Source organism: Euprymna scolopes, chromosome 32 (genome assembly GCF_053919585.1).
Source record: "Euprymna scolopes isolate OS-2025 chromosome 32, ASM5391958v1, whole genome shotgun sequence".
NCBI classification, from domain to species: domain Eukaryota; kingdom Metazoa; phylum Mollusca; class Cephalopoda; order Sepiida; family Sepiolidae; genus Euprymna; species Euprymna scolopes.
Window position 1 is genome coordinate 90821555 of NC_136513.1, and position 10000 is coordinate 90831554.

Genomic DNA, 10000 nt, shown 5'->3' on the forward strand with positions numbered 1-10000 from the left:
GCGACCAAAACATTGTGTGAATAACACTCAAGATGAGAATAGTAGTCCAAAGAATTCAAATAATACAAATTCCTATGTATTTTTCATTTTTTGATTTTTAGATATTTTGGAAGCATCATCATCATCATCATCATCATCATCAGTTTAATGTCTACTTTACATGCTGGCATGTGTTGGGCAATTTTTAGAAATTGATGTTCAAACTAATCTATCTCTGGCCAGGTCTTTAATTCATACCATTTGAATTCTTCAATGTACTGTTCTCATCTTGAGTGTTATTTTCACAACGTTTTGGTCGATGTAACCTCCGACTTTCTTCAGGTGTATCTTATTGAACTCAGGGTATAACAGAGTGTGTATCGGTGCATGTGAGAGAATCAGCAGCAGCTGAGAGATAGCTGGCTAGCAAAAGTATCAGCAGAATCAGCCGTTAAAGCATGTATGCAAATTAGCAAGTGTGTGTGACCTTGCATCACAAGAGAAAAATACACCACGTGATCAAAGCAAAGTTACGTTCCAGGCAACATGGATGCATAAAGTCGAGAGCAAGAAAGTGCGACATGTATGGGTGAAAGGACTTTTGCAAAATAGTGAAGTGCGTTGGGCATCATTTTGGAGGAACCACAAATAAATACATTCCATTTTTAGTTAGAAAAACGCCTTTCCTGTTTTTGTTTGTTTTTTTTTTCTCTGCGACAGTGATGGACGGCGTGTAGGTCCAAAAGGTTTGAACTGTCAAAACGCAATTAAAAAATGACAGCCACGTTACCATAGATCTTTCTGTTGAACTCAAGAATTTTTCTGTTGGTGAGAAACAATAGAACAAGTCAAGCATGTAGGGTCCCCCCTCCCCTCCATGAGTGTAAAATTTACTTTCACCATAACTAATGTTTGTGCAAAATTTCCAAAAGATTTACGGAGTGGTTATTGAGAAAAGTGTAGACAAATGAATGGACGAACAATTTGAGAGCAATTTTACCCCTACAATGGCCCCTAGGGGTGGGGGGGGGCAGAGTTATCTCGGAAAATCCGTTCTGGCAAAAATTTACTTTTACTAAATTAATGTTTATACAAAATTTTTTTAAAAATCCATGGCGTGATTATTGAGAAAAATCCAAACAAACAAATTAACAAACGGAAGCAAATTACTAGGTCCAATCCCTCCTTTGTCAGATGACCAAAAAGCTAAAAAGAAGAACGTGTGCACAGACTGAGGATTTCGTTCATGCGGATCACGATTATGTTAGAGACGTGGGTGACATCACAGCCAAGAAGTCACACGTTTTTTTTTTTGTTTTTTTTTACACAGTGATCACCACTTATCAAGGCCCGGAAGCCACTCAGGGATAAGGGTTATTGCAAGTACATTACGTTAGTGTGGAGATTTGATGAAGTGTTTACTTAAGGGGGCAGTTCATTAGGAATTTGTTAACATTAGACTTGAAGACATCCAAGTTGTAGTCCGGAGGGAAGCAGGCAGACAGAACAGACTTCCACAGGCGTGCAGTTCTAAGAAAAAAGCTTTGTTCATGGAATCTGCGTTTTGATTTAGGCACAGATATAGAGTGAGGGAAATTTTTGACAGTGGATTCAGCTAGACGGGTGTTTTTCGTGAAAGATTGGCGAGGGGGGACCAGGGATTGGAGTTCAGACCAGCACCTGCCATGAAAATAACGATAAAACAAGGATAGGCTCGCAACGTCTCTTCTGTGGGAGAGGGGTTGCAGGGTAGAGAAAAGGGCATCCCCCACTAAACCACGAAGTCTATTTTGTACTCTGTCAAGGCAGGATAGGCTGTTTTTGGCAGCTCCTGCCCAGATATGGCAACAGTATTCCATCCTTGGACGTACTTGGCTTTTATATAGATAGAGAATTGCATCAGTAGTGAGATATCTTCTGGAGCGGTAGAAGGATCCCACCATCTTTCCAGCGACCTTGGCAACAGACTTGATGTATGTGTTCCATTTCAGATCAGGAGTAAAGGTCAAACCCAGAAGCTTGTCAAAACACGGGGCCTCACCCAGACGAGAGCCATCCATCACAATTGATGTCAGATGGGGATCAGAGCGTTGATGATGTAAGGATAGGAGTTTGGTTTTGGATGCATTAAAGGTAACCAGCCACATCTTCCCCCACTGAACCACGCGCTCGAGATCAGAGGAGAGAGAATCAGAGAGAACTTTGTCATTTACAGCCTTTGATGTGTTGCCGTAGATGGTCGTGTCATCAGCATAGATGTCAACGAATGATTTAAGTATGTGTTTAGGGAGGTCATTGATGTAGATCAGGAAGAGAGTTGGGCCCAGGATTGACCCCTGAGGGACTCCAGCATTTATATTGCAGGCCTCCGATTTTGTCCATCTACCACTACTCTTATGAGCCTATCGGAGAGAAATGATTTAATGATTGAGAAAACATTTCCAGTTATACTGTAGCTGGAAATCTTGTGAAGTAGACCCTTATGCCATACCTTGTCGAAGGCCTTTGATATGTCAAGAGCAATTGCCCTAGAAAGGAAGCCTTTGTCAAGAGATTCACTAATCCTGTGGGATATAACCGTCAGCACATCTGCGGTAGATCTTGCAGAGCGGAAACCATATTGTGTGTCACTAAGAAGGTTTTCCTGCTGAGGTGGTTGACTATTTCTCTATTTGATATTGATTCCAGCAACTTACTCATAACACACAGGAGACTTATTGGTCTGTACTAAGAGGGAGATGACTTATCACCTGAATTCTTAAATACAGGGCAAACTGAAGAGGTCTTCCAGGGGGTCGGAAAGCACTTCTCCTTAAGGCAGCGCTTAAATAGTTTTGTAAGTATGGGAGCAAGTTCTGGTTGAAGCTTTTTTAACACTATAATTGGGATGCCATCAGGGCCAGTTGCTTTACTGGAATCTAGGTTCTTGATTAGCTTGGCGACCTCCTACACGGATATTTGTATGTTACCTAGCTTGTTCTGTGTTATAGGAGGAAATATGGGGAGTTGATGGCCTTTGTCGCATAGGGTAGAATTAGCTGCAAAGTTCTTTGCAAATAGTTTGGCCTTGTCTGATGTTGACGAGATGACCTCTGGTCCATTGATAATGGTTGGGATAGAACGCACACTTCTGTTCAGGATCCTATTTGTTATTTGCCAAAACTGGTGGGAACCAAGCCGCTGATCAGCTACCTTGGATTTAACAGACTGGGCATATAGCTCTCTTGCATTTTTTATTACTCTTTTACAGTGGTTGCTGGCAGTCCTGAAAGCAGCTTTAGTCTCAGTGCATCTATTACATTGGTAGCTATGGAAAAAGTGATTTCTGTGCGCGATAGCAGCAGCACATTCTGGGGAAAACCATGGCTGGCTGTTAGGTTTTTGTTGGAATTTTTTAGATGGTATGAATTGGTCTATGCCTACGATTAACCATTCAGTCTGATCTGATACTATAGAGGACACTTCCTTTTTAAACATGGAGTGAAGAGGTAAATCAGATATGAATGTACGGAAGCTATCCCAGTCAGCCATAGAGTATCGGTATACAGTAAGGTGGAGGGGTACGTCTGGGGGCTTCTTACATTTCGTTTTTATCTTAACTGATACGACGGAGTGGTAGGAGGATACTAGAGGAGAATGAACGGAACATGAACATAGCTCAGGGGAAGTTGAGAGAAAAAGGTCTAAGAGCCTTGCATATTGATTGGGTGTATCGGGCACACGTGGCAGGAGAATGAGGAATAGAACCCTTTTCTTAAAACCTGAAACAGGAGTTGAATTTCTTTCTTTTTCCTTTCTTATGTTCCTTGCGATGTGTTAACATATTAATGACAACGTTGCAAATGATGATGAATACGATGAGAGGATTGAAAATCCCCACATACTACTCAAAACAACAGCTGATTCAAAAACAAGAAGTTGTCACATTCTATAAGCAATGGTTTTTACAAAGGGGGAAGAATTGCTGTTTTCAGCTGCCAATCTATTCATCTCATTATCTTTTCTCCTCGAATAATGGTTTGTCTTGATAAGTGGTGGCAGCAGCAACAGCAGGAAGGTGATGTTGGCTCAGTGGTTAACGACACGGACTGACAACCTGGGCGTGGGGTCTGTTCTTAAAGTACTTTAAAATACAAGAAGATTTATTTAGTTAGAGTTGTACGGTCGGGCGGTATATAAATAGCGTCTATATAACTGATGTCTCTTCAACCTTGTGCCGTATCGATATATGTATGCCTATTTAAAAAATAAATTACTTACCTTTCATTTTTATTGCTGTTCCTAACCCTAACCATAACTCCAACCTTAACGTTAGTATTAAAAAGAAGTTGATATGCCATAAATAGTAAAAAAAAAAAAAATTCAAGAAAATAGTTCATCTCACCATTTGAGTTTGCTGTTGTTTTTTCATTCGGCTGTATGCCTCGTACAACTTCTCCTCCAGATTTTTTAGCCTTTTTCAAGAAAATAAAAACAAAATATTCTATTATGTTGTATGAAATAGAAAGAGATGCTTCCCGGCTGACTATGACATGGTTGTCTTCAAGTCTTATGTAAATAAATTTTTATTGAGTCGCCCATTTGTTGTGTCTATATAACTGATGTCTCTTTAACGTGACATGTCGATACATGTATATATAGATACATATTTTAACATTATGTGATCGTCTAGTTCCTTGAATGTGCGTATAACGTCTATTGATTGTCTCTAGTAGTGTCCATGTGTGTGGATATTTTTATAACAATGTGTATAGCAACTATTGACCATGACAACTTACAAAAGGTCTTTCAAGCAGACAAAGCCATTCTTAACATGGAGAGGGGTTAATTTTCACGTTATCTGAGAGGAAGATGATCATCGATCAGAAGGGACCATATCTTGTTTGTCACCATTATTCAGTCTGCAAAGCTGAGACCGGAAGTCAAAAAGAGCAAAAAATTTTGACTATTTGTATTATTATTCATCGGACTACACTTCTCATCTTGAGTGTGATTTTCATAATGTTTCGGTCGGTATAACCTCTTCTTCAGGTGTATCTTGTCGAACTCAAGAATGTTTCTTTCGAACTCGGGAATTTGGATGGAATTTTGAGCAGAACCCTCTACCATTATGGGACGGAGTAAAAATTATATTTAAAAATTATAGACAGAGAGGACGGTGGAGAGTAAGACGACTGAAAGAAGCAGCACATATGCTGGGGAATAACCAAGTAGACTTAGTATAGAATTTAATACAATATGGAAACCAGTAATTATAAACAATAGATAATATATACAAGTAATAAATAAAAACATTAATATATACAAGTAATAAATAAAAACATTAATATATACAAGTAATAAATAAAAACATTAATATATACAAGTAATAAGTATAAAGATAGATATACATTAATATATAATAATAATTAGTAATAAATGGTGATATTTACAACTAGAAATAAAAATAGATTTAAGGCTCCTAAAATTCGTACCCGTGGCGCAGTGGTTAGAGTACTGGGAAAAATCAATTGTAAAAGTGATATTCTCTTGAAGGTTGAAGGTTCAATCCTCTGTGTGGGCGACCGAAAAATACATTTGCGAATTACTTAGGACCTCTATCCAGTCATGGCTGATCGAACAAGAGCATGCTACCCCCGTGAAGTAAATAAGGGTTCTGTTCGAAATTCCGTCCAAATTCCTGAGTTCAACAGAAACATTCCCAAGTTTAACAAGATACACTTGAAGAAGGTCGGAGGTTATACTAACCGAAACGTTGTGAAAATCACACTCAAGATGAGAACAGTAGTCCGATGAATAATAATACAAATTCAGCATCTTTAATCCTTATTCTCAAGTGACCATTGATAATGATAATTGATGGCCAAATAATAAAACAAATAAATACTAAAAAAGAAAAACGAATACTAAAAAAACAAATGAAAAAAAGAAAACCATCCTGCCAAAGTGACCTGCAGCCGATCGTTTTTTGGATTTTTCTCTTATTTGAGACAGATTTAATTATGACGTTTCTGAATTTTTTAGATGAGGATTGGCTATTCGCATTATTTTGATTCATCGGACTACTGTTCTCATCTTGAGTGTGATTTTCACAACGTTTCAGGCGATATAATCTCCGACCTTCTGGTGTATCTTACAATTGATTTTTCCTAGTATTCTAACCCGACTACGCCACAGGGCCTTGCACAGTGGTTAGAGTACTGGGAAAAATCAATTGTAAAAGTGATATTCTCCTGAAGGTTGAAGGTTCAATCCTCAGTGTGGGCGACTGAAAAACACATTTGCGAATTACTTGGGACCTCTATCCAGTTGTGGCTGATGGAACAAGAACACGCCACCCCCATGAAGTAAATAACGGGTTCCGCTCAAAATTCTGTCCAAATTCTCGAGTTCGACAGAAACATTCCTGAGTTCGACAAGATACACCTGAAGAAGGTCGGAGGTTATATCGACCGAAACGTTGTGAAAATCACACTCAAGATGAGAAGTGTATTTTGATGAACAAGAATACAAATAACCAATCCTCATCTCAAAAATTCAGAAATGCCAATCTTGATTATAACTGAGAGTATTATACAGAAGGGACCATATCTTGCTTGTCACCATATATACGCTCTCTCTTACTCTTATTCTCATTAGGCAAGCTAGAGTCTGTATGTATGAATTTTAACATGATGTGATTGCCTAGTCCTTTGACTGTGTGTATAACGTCTATTGATTGCCTCTAGTGTCCATGTGTGCGGATATTTTTATAACAATGTGTGTAGCAACTATTGACAATAAAAACTTATACAAACAGTCTTTACCAAAAGGAACGGATAACATTGTCGGTGGGATCACCAGCAAAAGACACATACCTTCACAAAGTTTTTTTTGTGCTTCCTTAAATTAAAGATGCTTTTCATTCGAAAAGGGGAACACAAAGAAAAGTGAATTATATTTGAATATAATCATTTATCTTCATGCTGATCTCGGAGTTTTGGGCATACTTCATACGTATCTACATTTTGCTATTTCGCACCTTTGTCTTCCATGGGCATCAAGTCCAAACCTTGAAACACAAGACACCCGTCTGTCCACTAATGCGTTATGTATCAAACTAATCTCTCTCTCTCTCTCTCTCTCTCTCTCTCTCTCTCTCTCTCTCTCTACGTGTATCTCTAAACTATCTCGTTACGTCATTAACTTAAAGACACAAACCGGATGATCTACCTTCGTCACATATTTTGTTTTTCATTCTTTTTCTCCAAGTTAACATTTTCGGAAACTATTCTAACTTAAATAATTTTTATCCTAAAAATACCTTTCACCTTGATAGCATTCTTTCTGTTTCGATTTTTACAAATATCAATAACGATGATCATAATAATCATCCAGCTAACTTGACGTTCCCTGGATCAACTATATAACATTAGGTAGAAAACTAATTTTTATTGCCTTTGGTAACAATTATTTGCTGACTACTTGCTTTTTTTTATTAACTATTCATGAAAATCGACGAAACACGTTATACAAACTTTATTAAACTCTTTGAGAATTCTTTTTACTATAGACAACAAAAAGAAAAGGTGGTAAAAAAATAAAACAAATATGCAACAAATAAATGTTACCAAAGGCAAGATAATTTCTCTTCTAGCTGAATAAGTTTTTTTTGTTTGTTTTAACTTATTTTAAAAAGCTTATTTACCTTGAAACACAAGTAGTGTCAAATCTTAAGTTAGAACAAGAAAAAATGACTTGACAGAGTTCAGAATAGACTTTGTAGCTTAGTGGGAGATGTCCTTTTCTCTTCCCTGCAACCTCTTTCTCACAGAAGAGACGTTGCATGCCTATCTTTGCTTTATCGTTATTTTCATGGCAAGTGCTCATCTGGGTTCCAATCTATGGTCGTCCCACGCTAAACATTCACAAGAAACACTCGTCTAGCTGAAACCACTATCAATAATTTCCCCACTATTTATCTATGCCTGAACCCTAACGTAGATTCCATGAACAAAGTTTCTTTCTTAGAACTGCACACCTGTTGAATTCTTTTCCGTTTGTCTGCTTTCCAACTGATTACAATATAATTGTCTTCAAGTCCAATATAAACAAGTACTTGATGAGCCTTAACTAATCCCATTTATCAAATTTACTCTTCTAACGATTACTATGATATCGTCCTTTTGACCACTGTACACTCTTTAACCCTTATCCTCGAGTGGCCTCTGGGCCTTGATAAGTGGTGATTCCCTTGAAAAAAAAATTTTTTTTGGATTAAAAAAAAAACCCCAAACACTCCCAAAACTTAAAGTACATTTGTATGGAATAAAAAAAAAATCGGCCCAGCCATTTTGGAGTCCATAGGAAACGAACACACATGCACACAGTGCCAAGGAAAGATAGAGGTAGAGATAAATGGACATTGGCTGTATTCAAGTTCTGCATGTTTTTGCTTACTTCCATGTTCTGCTTCATGATGAATGCCCTGAAAAGGTCCCTTCTGATTAATGTTCAACAGTTTTCAAATTATTTGTTATTCTGAAAAACGACTAAGTTCGTTTACTTATTGGTCCCCTGACAAAAGGAGGGTGGACCTGTAAATCCATCCTTGTCCGTTCGTCTGTTCGTCTGTTTCTCAATAACTACGCCTTGGAATTTTTTGAAATTTTGCACAAACATTAAACATGATATGAGTAAAAAAAGTAGCAGAACAAATTTTCCGCGAAAACTCTGGTTGCTCCTCCTAGGGATGCCTTTCAGGTTAAAATGGCTGAAATTTTGTGCCTATCAAAAAAAAAAATTGATGCCTTGGGATTTTATAAAACTTTCTGAAAAGTTGTAACTAACTGATTTCTATATAATTTTGTTTGTCTATACTTCGCGATAACTCTGGGGTGTGCCTCAGGGACTCTTTTATAACTAATAAAAACACTCTATTTTTTAGGACTATTTTACTATATTTGTCTAAAATTTTCTGCGTATGTTTATTTATTAGCAGTTTTGCATGGTGCTGAACTCAAATTTAAATGTGTTAAGGTTTTGGGGATTTTTGGTGCTAAATGGGGGGAGGGGGTTATGGACTTAGTCATGTCTTTTTTTGCATGGTGCAGAACTCAAATTTACATATGTTAAGGCCTAAAACTGCCCGTTTCTTCATTTTCACCAGGATTTGACGTTCCCTGAAGACTTTTAGGGCTAAATGGGGGAGGGGGATGCTGAACTTAGTCATTTTTTATGCCTCGTTCACTGTGCACTCACGGGAGACCATGCATGCTTCACTTATTTTTTCTTATTAATCAAGTGTTGATACTAATATATATGAGCAGTCTCAATTTTCTGGCCTCAGAAAATTTAGGTCACGTGATATTTTTTTAAATGGTGAAATCTTAAAAAGAAAAAAAAATCAACCTCGTCTGAAATTTTATTACAATATTAAAAAAAAAAAAAATGAAAACAGAAAACTGTACTTGTTTACATTGGTGATCTAAATCACCGCATTTCAGGTGAAAACATTATTACGTGCTTAAATTCCAGGAATTCCAAACATTTTAAAACATAATTCAGTAGAAAAATAAGCGCTTCTACACTATCAGGACGAAATTTCGGACATCGTAAAACTGAATTTCACATAAAAACAATGGTATCTACGCATTCCTCGTATTTTTAAGATGATTATATCCAAAAATTACGAAAATCGATAAGGTAGAAAATTATTTATTAAAGAAAATAAAAACTGAATTTAATGAAAACGATCGTGACACAGGAGAGTACAAAAGGGAGGTAATTTTTCGTTTCGATTTAAACAAGATGGCAGTTTTTTTCTTCATTTGCTAACACGATTAAAGTGGTTTTGTTTAATAATTCAGTAATATTCAGGTAATTTCGACTGCATAATTTGGAAGCTACCATTGTAATTTATTAGAATTCACAAAAGAAAATGAGTAGAAACCATTATTTTTATCTGAAAACTTCATTTATCGACTACAAAATTTCGTCCTAATAGTGTAGAAGTGCTGAAAAATAATTACAAGAAAAAATA